Here is a 17,349-nt window from a genome sequence, read left to right as displayed (position 1 = left end):
TTATATATTTAGGAGATTAACCCTGCATTGGATATATAATTTGCCAATATCGTCGTCATTTTTCATTTGGATGTTTGATTATGTATCTGAACGGAAAGGAAGCAAGCACAGTGTTGATTCTCTTCAGATGGTCTCTTCTCTTTATCCCCTCTAGGTTTGCCCACAATTCCAGGGAACACCCCTGGTTCTGAAATCTAGTGCCTATACAGTCACCTGGAAAGCTTGGTAAAAATGTACATACAAAGACCACACTCGGGAACTGGACTAAAGCAGACTCTGAAAGTGAGATCCAAGAATTTATATTTAAAAAACTGGCTCCTCCCCATGATTCTGACATAACCTAAGTTTGAGGGTCACAGCTCTAGAAAAAAAGACGGTAGGAAAAGATGGGCAAAAGATGGGACAAAGGACATGGGGGGGAGGGGAGCATAAGGAAAGTTGTTTCTACAGAACACAGTTTCCAAAAGTTGCTCTTTTTTTTTTAAAATTGGAGCGTAGTTGCTTTACAACGTTGTGTTAGTTTCTGCTGTACAGCAAAGTGAATCAGTTATACATACACATATATCCCCTCTTTTTAAGATTTCCTTCCCATTTAGGTCACCACAGAGCATTACATAGAGCTCCCTGCGCTATACAGTATGTTCCCCTCAGTTGTCTATTTTATACATAGTATCAACAGTGTATATATGTCATTCCCAGTCTCCCGATTCATCCCACCCCCTCTTCCCACCCATAAGTCTGTTCTCTACATCTGTGTCTCTATTTCTGCTTTGCAATAAGTTCATCTGTACCATTTTTCTAGATTCCACATATAAGCGATATTATACGATACTTGTTTTTCTCTTTCTGACTTACTTCACTCTGTATGACAGTCTCTAGGTCTATCCACATCTCTGCAAATGGCACTATTTGGTTCCTTTTTATGGCTGAGTAATATTCCATTGTATATATGTACCACATCTTCTGTTGATGGACATTTAGGTTGCTTCCATGTCCTGGCTATTGTAAATAGTGCTGCAATGAACACTGAGATGTATCAAAAGGGGCTCTTTTTAACAGCTTTTTTTAAAAAATTGGGGTATAGTTACTTTACAATGTTGTGTTAGTTTCTGCTGTACAATGAAGTGAATCAGCTCCCTCATGGACCTCCCTCCCACCCACCCCCATCCCACCCATCTAGGTCACCACAGAGCACCGAGCTGAGCTCCCTGTGCTATATAGCAGGTTCCCACTAGCTATCTTTTTTAAACATGGCAGTGCACATACCTCAATCCCAATCTCCCAATTCACTTCACCCTCCACTCCCCACCACACTGTGTCCACATGTCTGTTCTCTGCATCTGCGTCTCTATTCCTGCCCTGCAAATAGGTTCATCTGCACCATTTTTCTAGATTCCACATATATGCGTTAATATACAATACTTAAAGTAGTATGTTGACTTTATAGTGTTGTTAAAATGAGATGAAAGCTGTGGAGAAGTCATGGAAAGGGTTGAGGTTAAGATGCTTTCTGTCTCCATCAAAAGCCCAATCCCAGCTGTGTTAAACAATTGGGAAATATGTTGGCCCACCCAGGGGGAGGGCAAGAGTTTGGGCCAGCACCTCGCTGAGATCCTGAGGGACCTTGTCCCTTTCCATCCCTCCACTCTGCCACACATAGCGTCCCTCTGAAGGCTGGGACCCTCGAGAGCGGAGGGTGACTGCCAGGGAAATTGGGATAATGTGCTTACCAAGCAGGCCCTGGAAAATGGCAACCAATCGGTTCGCCTGTTCAGAAATTACTGCAGGGGGGTCTTTAGAGAAAATAAAATATATAGAGTCCACCGTAGAATAGTTTAAAGTGTATTTTTAACTACTCAAAATCCCAGCAGCCCTAAAAGTAATGGTTTCCGTTTATTAATAATGGCCTTTTAATTTTAATTCTTATAAATTCACATAATGTTTACATAGTTATAATCACAGCATATATACACACACACACACACACACACACACAGAGTTGTGTGCATAATTTTTTTCTCTTAATATTATTCTCTAAACCTTTCTTCATGTTTTATAGTTACCATATAATTTTAAGTAACAGCAGGGCATTTTTTTATCGATACACCAGAACATACTTAACCAAATTCTACAGTTTCTTCGAGTTGCTCACTGTTACAGGTAATGCCGTGATGAAAATCTTTTGCATATGGCATTTTTACACACCTACTGCTTAAGGGATTTTCCTTTTCATTCCTGTCCTGTGGAAGAGAGAACTTTCCCTGGAGTCTCTCACAACCTGCTCCTCTCCTCACTAGGTGACATCATTAAGGTACAGAGTGTGAGATGGGAAAATTACCCTGGATTATCTGAATGGGTCCAGGGTCAAAAGGACCCTTAAAAGAGGGAGGAAAGAGACTTCCCTGGCGGTCCCATGGTTGAGACTCCACGCTTCCGTTGCAGGAAGCAGTGGAGTCTGCAGGGCATGAGTTCAATCCCTGGTTGGGGAACTAAGATCCCGCAAGCCGCGCAGCCAAAACAAAAAAGAGGGAGGAAAGAGGATGGGAGTTAGAAGCAAGAGGTTGGAGGGATGTGAGAACGGGGTCATGAGTCAAGGAATGTGGGTGGCCTCTGGAAGCCAGGGAAACAAATTCTCCACAGAAGTTTCCAGAGAGAATGCTGCCAACACCTTGATCATAGACTTCTGGCCGCTAGAACTGTAAGAGAATAAATCTGCACTGTTTTAAGCCACAAAGTTTGTAGTCATTTGTTACAGCAGCAGCAGAAAACAGATACATCCACTGCTCCGGCTGGGGTGGGAAAGGCATGAAAACTAGTAATAAGAGTGACGATAAAAATAACCGCTAAGAGCCGCCGAGGGCTTACACTGTCCTGCACGTCAACCTAGGTTAAAGCGCCACAACACCATGACATGGGTGTCAGCATCTCCACGCGGCAGACGTGAACCTGAGGCGCACAAAGGTTAAGGAACTGTGCAACGTGGCACAGCCTGTGAGTGGTAGTCAGGATTTGGACTTAGTCCAGAATCTAGAAAAGATGCTGCACAAGACTTGCCCAAGGTGCACAGTTAGTGGCACAGGCAGGAACAACCTCAGCGTCCCAACGGATTCCAGAGGACCAGAGGACTCTTTCCTCAAGGGCTGAAAAGAAAAAAAAAAGGGACTTCCCTGTGGCCTAGTGGTTAAGACTCTGAGTTTCCAGGGCAGGGGGCGTGGGTTTGATCCCTGATCGAGGAATTAGGATGGGAGGGGGGATGGTGAGGGGCCAGGCCTGGAAGGGGACCGAGGTAGATTCTTCAGGATTCTGCTTCAGGACTGGCTGGGGGGGTCACTGCTCCCTGACCAGATAGAGCCTCCCGGTGGACGTCCTCCTCTCCGTAGCTGCTCTTTGGTGTTTCTGACATCTCAAAGACAGCTCCACCCTCTCGAGCTTCAGCACCTTTGTCTGCAGGGAAATCTGAGGATCTGCTGCAAACTCCAGCAGCCCAGTGCTCCTGGGGTCTATGCACTCTAGAGCTCATCTCACTGAAAGGACAAAACGCCCCACAGCCCTGTCTTGCTAAGCTGAGCATCTTGGGAGCCACCATTGGCCACTGCAAGCAAGTGTGCGTTCTGAGCGCCACCTAGTGGTGCCCAGGGTCCCCAGCTTTTCTTCTGAAACCTGGCCAGAGGAAGGGGCTCCAACGATCTCCCTACCTCTGAGGTCGCTCTAGGCAGGCTTGGAGGACTTAGAGGATCTCCAGCCCTCTCGGATTCCAGGACACTTGAGAGAAGCCCGAGGCCAGCTGCTTCCCTGAAACTCTGTGAGCTTACATTGGGACTGTCGCATCCTGGGCTCTGCCTGAGGGTCCAGGATGCTGGTTCTGGGTTGATACACAGGATAATGCTTTTTGTCATTTATCAGCTCTGTGACCTGAATGAGGGTAGGGAAGGTGTGTGGGGGAATCAGCATCTCATTTCAATGTGAGAGGAACTAATAGAGGAAAGTGAATTTTAAAAAGCCATTGAGAATTCACATTATTTAACAACTTCTTAGATAAAATGGGCCAATTCTTTGAAAAACACAAATGACTACAATTCATTCAATATGAACTAGATAATTTGAATATGCCTACAACTGTTAAGGAAATTGAATTTGTAATTTAAAAGCTCCCCCCTAAAGAGGTCTCTAGACCCAGATGCTTTCACTGGAAGGTTCTATCAAATGCTTAAAGAAAAAATAACACTATATATATTCTTGATCAAAAAAAAAATACAAGGACTTCCCTGGTGGCGCGGTGGTTAAGAATCTGCCTGCCAGTGCAGGGAACACGGGTTCAATCCCCAGTCCAGGAAGATCCCACATGCCGCAGAGCAACTAAGCCCATGTGCCACAACTACTGAGCCTGTGCTCTAGAACCCACGAGCCACAACTACTGAGCCCGTGTGCCACAACTACTGAAGCCTGCGCACTTAGAGCCTGTGATCTATAACAAGAGAAGCCATCGCAATGAGAAGCCCGTGCACCGCAATGAAGAGTAGCCCCTGCTCGCCACAACTAGAGAAAGCCCGTGCGCAGCAACAAATACCCAACGCAGCCAAAAATAAATAAATAAATAAATTTTAAAAAATACAAGAGGAGGGAACACTTTCCAATTCACTTTATGAAGCTAGTATTATCCTAGTATTACCCTGATATCAAAACCAGACAAAGGGAGTACAAAATAAGAAAACTACAGATCAATACTCCTCGTGAATTTAGATTCAAAAACCGTTAATAAAATATTAGCAAGAGGAACTCAGCAATATATACAAAGAATTGTACACTGCAACCAAGTGTGGTTTATCCCAAGGATGCAAGTCTGATTCAATATTTGAAAATCAATTAGTGGAATCTATTAACAGGCTAAAGGAGAAAAATCACATGATCATATAAGTTGATGCAGAAAAAGCATTTGACAAAATTCAATGCCCATTAATGATAAAAAGAAACTCAGAAAAATGAGAATAGAGGAATATTTTCTTAATAAAGAATATCTACCAAAAAACCCACATAACTCTACTTAATGGTGAAAGACTGAATGCTTTCCACTTAAAACTGGGAACAAGACAAAGACATCTACTCTTACCACTCTTATAATAGTTCTGTAAGTTCTAGCCAGTGAAGTAAGGCAAGAAAAGGAAATAAAAGGTATGCAGACCAGAAAGGAAGATGTGTTTGCAGATGACATGATTATCCAGGTAGAAAATCACCAAGGAAGCTACAAAAATATCTTCAAACTAATAAGTGGGCTTAGCAGAGACACAGATTACAACATAAATATATAAAAATCAGTTGTATTTCTATATACTAGTAAGGAACACATGGACATCAAAATTTTGAAAACAATACCATTTACAGTTGTTCACAAAAAGATGGAATACTTAGGTATAAATCTAACAAAACATGTATAGGGCTCCTCTGCTGAAAACCACAAAATATTTAGGAAAGAAATCAAAGAAGATCTAAATACATGAAGAGACATACTATGTTCATGGATTGGCAAGCTCCATACAGTAAAGGTGTCAACTCTCCCCAGTTTGATATACAGGTTTAACCCAATTCCTGTCAAACTCCTAGCAAGATTTTTGTAGATATAGACAAGATTATTCTAAACTTTATATGAGAAAGCAAAGGAACTAGAATACCTAAATCAATTTTGAAAGAGAAGAACAGAGTGCAGGAATCAGTCTACTCAGATTTAAGACTTAAAAAGCAAAAGTAATCAAGAGTGTGTAGTGTTGGTGGAGGAATAGACACATAGATCAATGGAATAGGATAGAGAGCCCCAAAATACATCCATACAAAGATGCTCAATTGATTTTTGGCAGGTGCAAAAGTAATTCAATAGAGGAAAGATCGCCTTTTCAATACACAGTGGTAGTGGAATTGGACTTCCATAGACAAACAAACAAACCTAAAACACAACCAAAAGAAAAAATACCTAAACTATACACTTAATACAAAAATAACTCTAAATGGATCATGGATTTAAATGCAAAACATAAAACTGTAAAACTTTCAGGAAAAGACAGAAGAAAATCTTCGGGATTGGGTTTAGGCTAATTTAATTTAATTTTTAAAAATACAAAACACGGGACTTCCCTGGTGGCACAGTGGTTAAGAATCTGCCTGCCAATGCAGGGGACACAGGTTAGATCCCTGGTCCAGGAGCAACTTAGTTGCCATGGAGATAGTAAGCCCGTGCGCCACAACTACTACGCTTACATTCTAAAGCCTGCAAGCCACAACTACTGAAGCCCGCACACCTAGAGCCCGTGCTCCACAGCAAGAGAAGCCACCGCAATGAGAAGCCAATGCACCGCAACGAAGAGTAGCCCCCGCTCGCCGCAACTAGAGAAAGCCCACGCGCAGCGACGAAGACCCAACGCAGCCAAAAATAAATAAATAAATAAATTTATTTTTAAAAAAATAAAACACACCCACACAATAACCTATTTCAAATAAAGTAGAAAGCATTTTATTTTCTTCACCTTCCCATTTGCTGCTCATCCCTACAGTGATGATGAAATCACATGAGAAACTTTTTTAAACTTCCAAAGCCCAAGTTCCATTCCCAGAGGTCTGATTCACTCAATCCAGGGGAGGGCCTGAGCATCTGTATTTTGGAAAGCTCCCCAGGTGATGCTACGTGCAGCCAGGTTGAGGACCACTTTGCGAAATGAAGAGCTCTCCCCTTGCTTCTCCAAGGATGGGCCAACCAACCAGCAGTATCAGCCTCATCTGAGAGCTTGATAGAAATGCACATTCTCAGGCCCCACCCCATACCTGCTGGATCAGAGACAGCCATCTGTGTTTTAAGAAGCCCTCCCTCCATGCGATTCTGATGTCCACTCAAGTTTGAGAGCCTCTGCCTCGGTAGACAAATTCTGATAATAGGAGCCACTGATTCACAGACAAGTAGATACATCTGGTTAAAAAGCATCGAAAGCATCGTTCAACCTCCCTGATGATCAAAAGAAAGGCAACATAAAAACAGCAGTCAAGGGAGTTCTCTGGTGGCTTAGTGGTCAGGATTCTGGGCTTTCACTGCCGTGACCTGGGTTCAGTCCCTGGTCAGGGAGCTGAGATCTCGCAAGCCACGTGGCACAGCCAAAAAAAAAAGTCAAATGAGCAAATTTACAAGTAAATCAAACAGAAGTTAATAATTCATGCTTCCCCTTTCACACAGCTAGGGTAACCAATAACCAACCATCCCAGTTTGCCCAGGACTGAGGGGGTTCCCAGAATTGGGGACTTTGTGTGATAAAGCCAGGACAATTTGATAACCCTACACAAGACTCATGGGATCAGTATAATTATTGCTTACTCTCTGCTTTCCCCATTAGACAGTAATCCACAGGGACAGGACCCTGTATGTCTTATAGCCTGGTCCATATCTTTGTATATCATAAATGCTCAATCAATATTTGGAGATGGAAGACAGAAAGGTAGGAACAGAGGGAAAGAGGGAAGGAGGGGGAGAGAGGAAGGAAGATAGACAATTGCTGGGCAGTCACCTCCTCAGCATTTCTCCACGACCAGACACATACCACGGTCACAGTTCGGACTGCATCGCATTATAGCTACTTATTTATAGGGTTGTCTCCCTTGATAAGCCCTGAGCTCCTCTTGTGTGTGGACTGTATCCTATCCACCGTCATATAATCAAAGGCGTCAGAGCCTAGGGGTTAGGGGAATGGGTGCTGAGCTCAGTCTGCCTGGGTTCATATCCTAACTCTACGGATTATCAGCTGGGACCTTGGACGAGCTATTTCACCTTTCTCTACCTCAGCATCCTCATCTGAAAAACGGATATAAAAGGAAGAACACAGGACCTACCTTCGTGGAGTTGTGAGGATTTTACATGCGTTACTGCATGTAAACCATTTAGAATGGTGCCTGGAATATCCAGAGCGCTCAGTACCATTAGGCAGAATTATTATTAAAGGAAGGGAACCCACAAACCCCGGTTAAGGGATTGAAGTGACCTCACGGTGATCAGGAAGCTGCAGGTGGCTGTATTTTCTGGTTGGTGGACAGACACCAGTCTCTCTGCATGCCTCCGAAAGGTCAAGAGGGAACTTTCCAGGGTTGGGAAGATGATGCAGGAAGGCTCCAGGCTGACACGGGGCTTCCCTTGCCCAATGTCCCCCTTCATGTGTCCGCTACTCATTTCCCCATGAAGGACAGATACCCCAGTGCCTCTGGGTCCTCAGAGCTCCTGGCCTACAATTGCACCTTCACGTGCATTATCGCTTGAAGGGGCAAGGGGCTCTCACTGAAAAGTCAGGTCTGTGTGAGGGGATCCTTCAGTTCATCACTGAATCCCCGGAACCTGGTTTCTAGCACAGAGCAGGCACTCTGGAGCTACTTGTTAAGTAACTGATTTTTTTTTTTTTTTTTTTTGCGGTACACGGGCCTCTCACTGCTGTGGCCTCTCCCATTGCGGAACAACAGGCTCCGGACGCGCAGGCTCAGCGGCCATGGCTCACGGGCACAGCCGCTCCGCGGCATGTGGGATCTTCCCGGACCGGGGCACGAACCTGTGTCCCCTGCATCGGCAGGCGGACTCTCAACCACTGCGCCACCAGGGAAGCCCCAAGTAACTGATTTTAATGAGCATAAATACTTTTTAAAAAAACTAAGCAGATAACATTTATCAAGTACCTCCATACAGTGGCCAAATGGCTGTCGCACAAATATAAAACCTCAAGCCTCAGAGTATCACGCTTTACATTTTACCAAGCATTCTTACATCCATGTTTCATCTGACACCCCTCTCCCCAACAATTCTATGCTGGTATTATCCTTGATTGACACACTTTTAAAAATCCCAGTTGTCTATCGGTGCCCAGATCCACCTCACCTCTGGTCCTGCCCTTGACTGTGCATCTCCTAGCCAGATCCTTCCTATTGGGTCATGAACCAGGAAGCAGAATGGCCATGAACCATGTTACTCCATCAGTATTTACCTAATGGAGTTGAACACTCACGTCCACATGGAAATGTGCGTGCTGATGTCTATAGCGGCTTTGCTCGTAACTGCCAAAACTTGGAAGCAACCGAGATGCCCTTCAGCAGGTGAAGGAATAAATAAATTGTGGTACAGCCAGACAATGGAATATTATTCAGCGCTAAAAAGAAACAAGCTATCAAACCATGAAAAGACATGGAGGAACCTTAAATGCATATTATTAAGTGAAGGAAGCCCGTGTGAAAAGGCTACGTCCTGTAGGATTCCAACTGTATGACATTCTGGAGAAGGCAAAACTATGGAGACGTACAGAGATCAGTGGCTGTCCGTGGTTGGGGGGAGGGAGGGATAAGCAGGTCACAAGGCATCTTTTGGGCAGGGAAACTATTCTGAAAAATAAAAGAGCTCTACCTGTGAATTCCCCCAGGACCCCACCCCTCCCCATGGTCCCCATGACTTGAGAGATCGAAGGGGAAGAGAGCCCCCTGGGTTAAACGGGCAGGAGCCTGAACTGTCTTTTTTGTCACCATCCTTTATTAGGGACGTAACATGAGGGCCCCTTTGTCCCAGCACCTCGAAGGCCTTTACCCTCTTTGCTCCAAGGCACTGAATAAGCTCGTTCATTGTGCTGGTGCTGGCGCTAACCATGCGGTTAGGCATGATGAGATCATCCATCCAGAGAGAGTGCTTGTGAAACCAATAAAGGCTGAATTAGCCCCAGCCCTCCCCTCCCCCTGTCCCCCCAGAATAAATCTTCCCTCCCGTGTATGCCCCCCACCTTGGGACATGCCACCAACTGCACTTCATCAAGCGTATTTCTTCCTCTGTTTCCCTTCCCTAGACCCTGACAGGGACCCTGTTCATCCGTCATTCGTCTGGCCAGCCCCACCTAGGAGAGGGCAGGTCCCATGCTAAACATGGCAGACAGAGATGAATTAGACGCAGCCACAGCCGCTGGGCAGCGTACAACTCAGGAGCCTCCTGTCTCATTCATTTCCACACCCTTGGCATTGAGCACAGTGCCTGGCAAAGACAAGACATGCTTGTTGAAGGAAGGGGTGAAAAAATCCCTAAATGACCCCACATCAGTTTACAGAAAGTGCCCAATTAAAATCTGTTTTGGCGCTTTGGCCACCTATGCCCGGGGCCCCTCACCCGGGAGAGCAGTGATGAAGACAGGAAGGGTCCTAGTGACGTAGGGACAGATGGTGTCCTTTATCATCACAGATCAACAGCCAGTCCAGCCTGCTCAGCGCTCTGATGGCGCAGTGCTGCCCTTTGTCCAAGAGAAATGCAAAGCAGACAACGTTCTTCCAGGAGTGCAAATGTGCTGACACTGTTCTTTCTTGTCATTTTATCTTTTTCTCTTTCCCTTTTCACAAAAATGGGACCATAGAGTACGTACCATTTTGTAAATTTGGGTTTCCCACACCCCAGGCCACGTAACAGCACATAACGAGTATTCTTCCATATTACCAAATTTACAAGTCATGCAGCGATTTTAATGGTTGCATAGCATTCCACTGTATGAATGTATTAGCCCTTATTTAAACTGTTTCCCTAGTTTGGGATGTTTAGGCTGTTTCCAGATTTTTGCTGGGATGAATATCCTTATTCCTAAATCCTGAGAAGAAATTCCTAGAAGAGGAATTGTTGAGTCAAAGAGCATGTACATGTCAACTTTTGACATTTATGACCAAGCTGCCTACATCTGTTGAGTTCCTGCAGGGAATGGGTAAGCAGGGGGGCCCTGTGAGGTGAGTGGGCAGTTTTATACAGGTCCAGGGCGCTTACCTGAATCCCCTGGGACCAGATGTATTTCAGAATTCAGAATTTTCCAGGTTCTAGAGAAGTACCATAGTGTACATTCTATCTCCAGCAGATTCCAGGACAGACCCACAATCCAAGTCATCATTAAGGTTTCCTCCGTGGCCTGTATGAGAACAGAATCTAAAAAAAAGAGTGGATATATGTATAACTGAGTCACTTTGCTGTGCACCGAAACTAACACAACATTGTAAATCAACTATACTCCAATAAAAATTTTTAAAAAATTTTCCTCAGTAAAACACATGAACGTTCACAATAAGTGAGATAAATTAAGATCACACAGAGCCTTGTGGCAGCTCAGGGCGGGTTTTGCCAGTAGGTAAGTTTTGGAGCTAGAAGCATGTTTAAGAAAGGAAAAGCAACTTTCAGAGGTCAGAATTTTTGCAGGAGAAGAGAACGTGGTATATATATCATTCTGCTGCTTTGTGAGGGATATTGGCTTAGCGGGACAGGAGGACGGAGCGCAGAGTGAGGACGAAGTCGTCAGCTTGAGAGGAAAATCCATCTGTGTTTGGATCCTGCCTTCACCAGCTGCAAGCTGGGCGTCCCTGGACCAGTAGCTTGCCCTTTCTGGGCCTCATCTCTGAAGAGTACACATACCCCAGAGCTGTGGAGAGGATTACAGAGGATGGAGCATACAAAACACTTAGTATCCCTAACTAGTGCTGCATAGATGACAGCAGTTATTAAACTTGCCCTAGTAAATGGCAGCACTGGGAAATACAAGAGAAATGAAAGCCTTTGCTTGTCCTGTGATGTCAGGTGGGACCAGATAAACACTGAGACGCTTCTAATCTGTCAGCCCCCAAAGCTGACCTTCAGGGTTCTGCTCTAACTCACCCAAGTGGAAGGCCCAGAAATTTGGGTAAGAGGAAGGGGCCACCAGGAGATGCGGTGGAATTTCGCCCAGGGGCCCCGCTTGGCTTGTGCCCACCGTGGTGGTGCTGGGGCCCTCTGTCTCGCTGGCACGCCGGCTGGAGGGGCAGAGCCCAGGCCAGCCCCCCTGGACCTCCTCAGAGACCTACTTCGCTGTCCCAGGGTGCAGTTGTTGCAAATGAAGCCCTGGATAGTTCGAAGGCTGCCGTTCCAGAGGCAAGTTACCCCAGTGCTTGGGCAGGACCCCAGCAGGTCCCACACAGAGTCAAGCTGTGGCCTTAAGGACACGGGCGGTCCAGCTGGAAGAGGTGCGAGAGCGGGCGCAGGTTGGCTTTCCGTGAGCGCTGGGGTCCTCTGGGAGACCGCAGGCGGGTGCCAGGGTGGGAGGGGTGGATGAGGGCAGCCGGAGTGGCTGGGGGGACAGAGGTCTGGGCTGGGCTGCAGGGGCAGAGGCAGGGGGGTGGAGTCAGGACAAGGCATCCTTCCCTGTGTCCCAACCACATGGACCTGGAGGAACGCAGGACTACACCCCTGGGTTGTTTACCAAAATTGAAAAACAGAAAAGGAGAAGGAACAGACTTGTAAAGAAAAGCCTGAAAAGCCCTCTGTCAAATCCCCGCTCTGGACCAAGTTTTACCAGCACAGATTATAGCACCTTGGTTGCTGGAAGCTCTCTGCGCTGAGGACTCAGGCAGATTACATTTGCCAAGAAAAACTTTGTCAGGTCCGAACTGCTTTGCACCAGGAGGTGGGGAGATGGAAATTTTCAGAAGCCCCCTATCCAGTGGGGCCTTTCACAGCTTACCAAATAGACCCCGGAAAACCGCAGACAACTGGCTCATCTGTTTAGAAAGGACTGTTGGGGTTTCTTTAAAAGATTTTTAGAAAATATTCTAGAATCCACTGTGAGACTTCATCAAGTGTTTCTTCATTGCTCATAAATTTTACACAATAATTTGCTTCTAAATGCGCCTTCCTATCTTAATCCGTATAAATTTCCATGTTCATATTGTTTTAATCACAGTGTTATTAAATTTCATTTATATCCTTTCCCTTTCTATTCCATAAACCGTTTTTCATGTTTTTTATAGTCTTCATGTTGATTCTAATGATAGCATCCATTTCATTGTATTCAATACCACAGATTTCCTCACCAGACTATAAAAACTCATTTTTCATTATTATAAATAATGCTGCAACAAACATCTTTGTACATAGGGTATATTCACAGACTCACTACTTAAATAAATTTTCAGTTATTTATTCAACAGATGTTTATTGGATTCCTATTATGTTAGGCCCAGGGAATAAGTGAACAAAACAGACACAGCCTCTGCCCCAAAGGCTAAACAGTCTATCCTTTAATAATTTTCAGATCTTCCTGAGCGAGTCTCAAATACAAAAAGGACCCTCTGAATGAAAAACTGTAGGATTTGCAGCCAAGAAGCATCAACTGGGGTCTGTAGAAGTGACGCACAGAGTTGCGGGGAAGCGCAATACCCCTCTCTTACCCCCCCACCAGAGCCTGCAGGAGTCACAGGATGGAGAGCAAAACAGCAGCTCATTTCATTCGTTTGTCTTTTTGTTGAAGTATAATTGACTTACGATGTTGTATGAGTGTACAGCAAAGTGATACCTATATATATGTACGTATATATAGGCATCACTTTTTCACATTCTTTTTCATTATGGTTTTATTTTTTGGCCAGGCCACTCGGCTTGTGGGATCTTAGTTCCCCAATCAGGGATCGAACCCTGGTCCTCAGGAGTGAAAGCGCAGAGTCCTAACCAGTAGACCGCGAGGGAATTCCCTCATTATGGTTTATTACAGGATACTGAACATAATTCCCTGTACTATATAGTAGGACCTTGTTGTTTATCTATTTTATATGTAGTAGTTCGTATCTGCTAATCCAAAACTCCTAATCTATCCCTCCCTCCGTTCCCCTCTAGTAACCATCAGTTTGTTTGCCATTAACAGCAGCTCATTTCTACACGAGCCAGGCTGGAGGCCAGGAGACCAGGGACCATGCACAAGGTGCCTAAGAGGCCACTGCAGCATGAACTTGCACCCCATCATGGGGGCAGGTCTGGGCCTCTGCAGGCCTCTCTCCACCACCTGGGCCTGCCCCTATAAACTGCTAGGATGTTGAGTGCAGGGTTGGTGGAAAGTATTCTTCCTGAGGACAGGCTGCTCTCAGAGGGGAAAGGATGTGCCGAGCTGCTTAGTACCTTCTCCTGAGCTCCCGGATTGGATAACTCGCTTCTCTCCCGACGGAGGGAAGGATGCGATTGCATCCGGAGCCACTCTCCCCGCCCTCATGCTGCATGGAAACAGGAATGGGGACTCCAGAGGCAGTGGGGAGGTCGTCCAGTCTCTTCTGCTTACAGCCCCCTTCCCCATCCAACACCAGCTCCTGACACCCACCTCCCCTCAAAGCCCAGCCACTGGGACTGGCCCTCCAGGGTTCCGGGACCTTGTCAGCAGGCTGAGGGGTTACCGGAAATGAGCAGACTGGGAAAATGGCAGCATTCCACCCAAAGCCAGGGCCTAAGCAAAACCTCCACCTGCACTTGGTCTGGGTCTGCCGTTTGGTGGGATGACAGATTACGGGGCAGAAAATCGGGACGCAAATCCCTCGGCCACAGGCTGCTTTTGACCGAATTATCGTTACTAAATTAACCTACGGAACCCTTATTGCGTGCCAGGCATGGTGCCAACCTTTTTACATCATTGTCCTATTGAATCTTCTGAGCAGCCCCCTGACCCAGGAGCATTTACCAGCTCTGCTTTACACGTGAGGGTAGATAACTTCCCCAGGACTGCGCTAGTGAGTAGCAGCGACTGAGTTCAAACCAAAACATGTCTGATGGCAAAGCTTGGATTCCTAGCCTTTGGGCTATGCCACTGATCAGCACCTGGTTACCCCCGTCGCTTGTGCCTTCCTTCTTGAAAATGCATGATTGCTTGCAAAATCACTGCTCCGGTTACCAAAGAGGAAAGAAAGAAAAAACGTGTCTTTTGACTGATTACATGAGACATTCATGGGCGCGGCTGGGGAAAAGCCAGTGTCTCCTGACGGCCAGATCCGCCATCTGCCAATGGTTCACGTACAATCATGATCGCTAACACCAACGGAGCACTTTCTGCGGGCGAGCTCCGTTGTCAGTACCCTGCTGACCAAAGTTAACTGATCTAGTCCTCATGACAACCATGCGAGGGAGGTACTGATGTTTTCACCTCATTGTATAGCTGAGGAGATTGAGGTACAGAGAGGTTAAATGACAAGCCCAAAGTCACACAGTACGTGGTAAGCTAGGTTTGAGCCCAGCTTGTCCAGTTGAAGAAGCTATTGGTTCAGCCGCCCTCCCCTAAATCCTTTTTGACTGAAGAGGAACAAAGCAGCCAGTCCATTTCAGAACACAGGACACTGTGGTGATTCATAGAGGTGGGTCTCCCCGAGGCCCTTTTGGCATAAACACCTCTAGATTTTTCCACAAAATTGTTCCTGGGAAATGCCCGTTATTTCTTCAAATGGGGACGTGGGGCAGTGGGGAGGGGTAGGTTACAAAGTCTCATTTTATTTCTCAGCCAGGAGACTTGTCTGTGCCTTACTCTTATGCACAGGTACTTAACCCTCTGAGCCTCTGCGTTGACCCTCTGATTCTAAAATATCTCTCTGCACAAAACATTCCATTTCCATAATGTGGCCCTTCTTATTTGTGGAGACTTCTCTTCTCTGCAAATATTGACAGAGGTTGTTTTTTCCCGCTGATGAATTAACACACCCCAGCCCAGTCGGCATTCTCTGCGCTATATATGCCTTGAAGCGTACATGGAAGTTTTCTCACTGATTTTATTTGTAGAGAGAACTGACTGGTCCCTGTTGCACTGAGAACAAAGAATGAACAGAACAAGGAGGGATCACAAGAGGTGAGGTTTTCAAGCAAATGCTGAAACTGTTTAATGATGATTTAACTCAAATCCAAACTTTCTAACAAGTAAACGGGGGAAAAGCAGACTGGTTTAGGATGGTTAGTTTTGCTTTCCCTCCTGGCAGCTCTGATATTCTTCGTGATGACTATAACTTTACGAAGCTCTTTCATGCACACAATCTTTTTTGAGTGCTACAACAACTGTGAGGGGGAGTGATGGAGGCTGTAGGAGGAGGATGACATGAAACAAAGATTAGTTTCTGCTCTGCCTCCCTCCACTACCTAAGGTTGTCTCTGCTTTACATGCTGTTCATGGGCTAATCCACTCACTAGACTAGAAAAGCTAAAAAAAAAAAAAAAGAAAACCTCACCCCAGACTCCCTTGCAGCTAGGGGTGGCCATGGACACAGCTCTGGCCAAGGAGATAAAAGCAAAAGTCTGCTGGAGAATGTTGGGGCAGCTGAATTAAGAGTAAAGAGGCAGTTCCACCTTTTGCCCCTTCTTCTTACTGCCTTGAATATGGACTTGATGCCTGGAGCTGCAGCAGCCATCCTTTGACCATGAGGGAAAGGACAAGAGAATTGCGAAAAAAACATACTTGGAACCCTGATATCACTGAGCTCCTGCTCCAGTAGCCAAAACCACTTGCCTTGGGACTTCTCTTTATGTGAGAAAAAGAAACATTCCTTTAAGCTCCTGTTACTGAGTGCTTGTTACTTGCAGCCCAAACCGCTCCTAAACAATACCCTTGGGTGTTATTATCTCCATTACTCAGATGAGGAAAGCAAGGCCAGAGACACTGCGTGTCTGGTTTACAGTCCCCTTGCTAATCAACAGAACATGAACGAACGTTTTCTCATGCCTTTTCCTGGGCTCTCCCCACTGTTTCACAGCTGCCTCCACAGTGGTGGCAGAAATTCCACGTAGCAGAAAAATCTATTGGCTATGAATGTCTAGTACTTCATTCAAGCAATTGATATGTCTTCCTGGGTCAGTGGTCCAGGTTTGTGTGCAGCAAGAGGGCATTCTCAATTAATTTCAGACATTAACCAGTAGGGACTTTAGTCACAGAAAGGAAAAGTAAACTGTCTTAGCTGTCAGAAGTCTGGTTTAAGTAATACTGAGCAAATCTTCCCTCCCATCTTAGAGGTATGGTTGAATGCAGTCACTGGTACCCTTGGGTCCTGGCCACTGCCTTCTTGGATGATGTCAGGAGAAATGGACAATTGCTATGTGCGCAAAGGGACATAATGACCCTCAGCCTCCATCTGCCTGTGTAAACGCTCATGTGGCCCCATCCAGTTCCCATGTCCCCACCCCCCCAGACTATAGTGGTTCCCCCTGTTCAAATACTCAGGTTCTCTTCAAATACTCATTGTATGTTGTCTCACTTATTGCAATGTAATTAAATAATTATTTATGCAATTATTTGTTTACGGTCTGCTCCCCCCACTGGACTGGAAGCTCCCCATGGGCAGGGACCCTGTTGGTCTTACTCACAGATGTGCCCTCAAGTCTGGCACAGAGCCTTGGTCTCTGAGTGAATAAATGAACAGATAACTCAACGGCGTCAGTGGCTCTTTCTCCTTCCTGTAATTCAGAACCCTAGTCTTTCCACCTAGTTCGGGAAGTTTCTCTTGGCAGATGCAGTTTTCCCTCCTCTTATAATCTGGCTTCTATCCTAGGCCTTGAAAGTATAGAGGTGACTCAAC

The sequence above is a fragment of the Aethalodelphis obliquidens genome, unplaced genomic scaffold (assembly GCF_003676395.1).
Source record: "Aethalodelphis obliquidens isolate GAN/ISIS:26980383/991018 unplaced genomic scaffold, ASM367639v1 scaffold8, whole genome shotgun sequence".
NCBI classification, from domain to species: Eukaryota; Metazoa; Chordata; class Mammalia; order Artiodactyla; family Delphinidae; genus Aethalodelphis; species Aethalodelphis obliquidens.
This window is presented reverse-complemented; position numbering follows the sequence as displayed.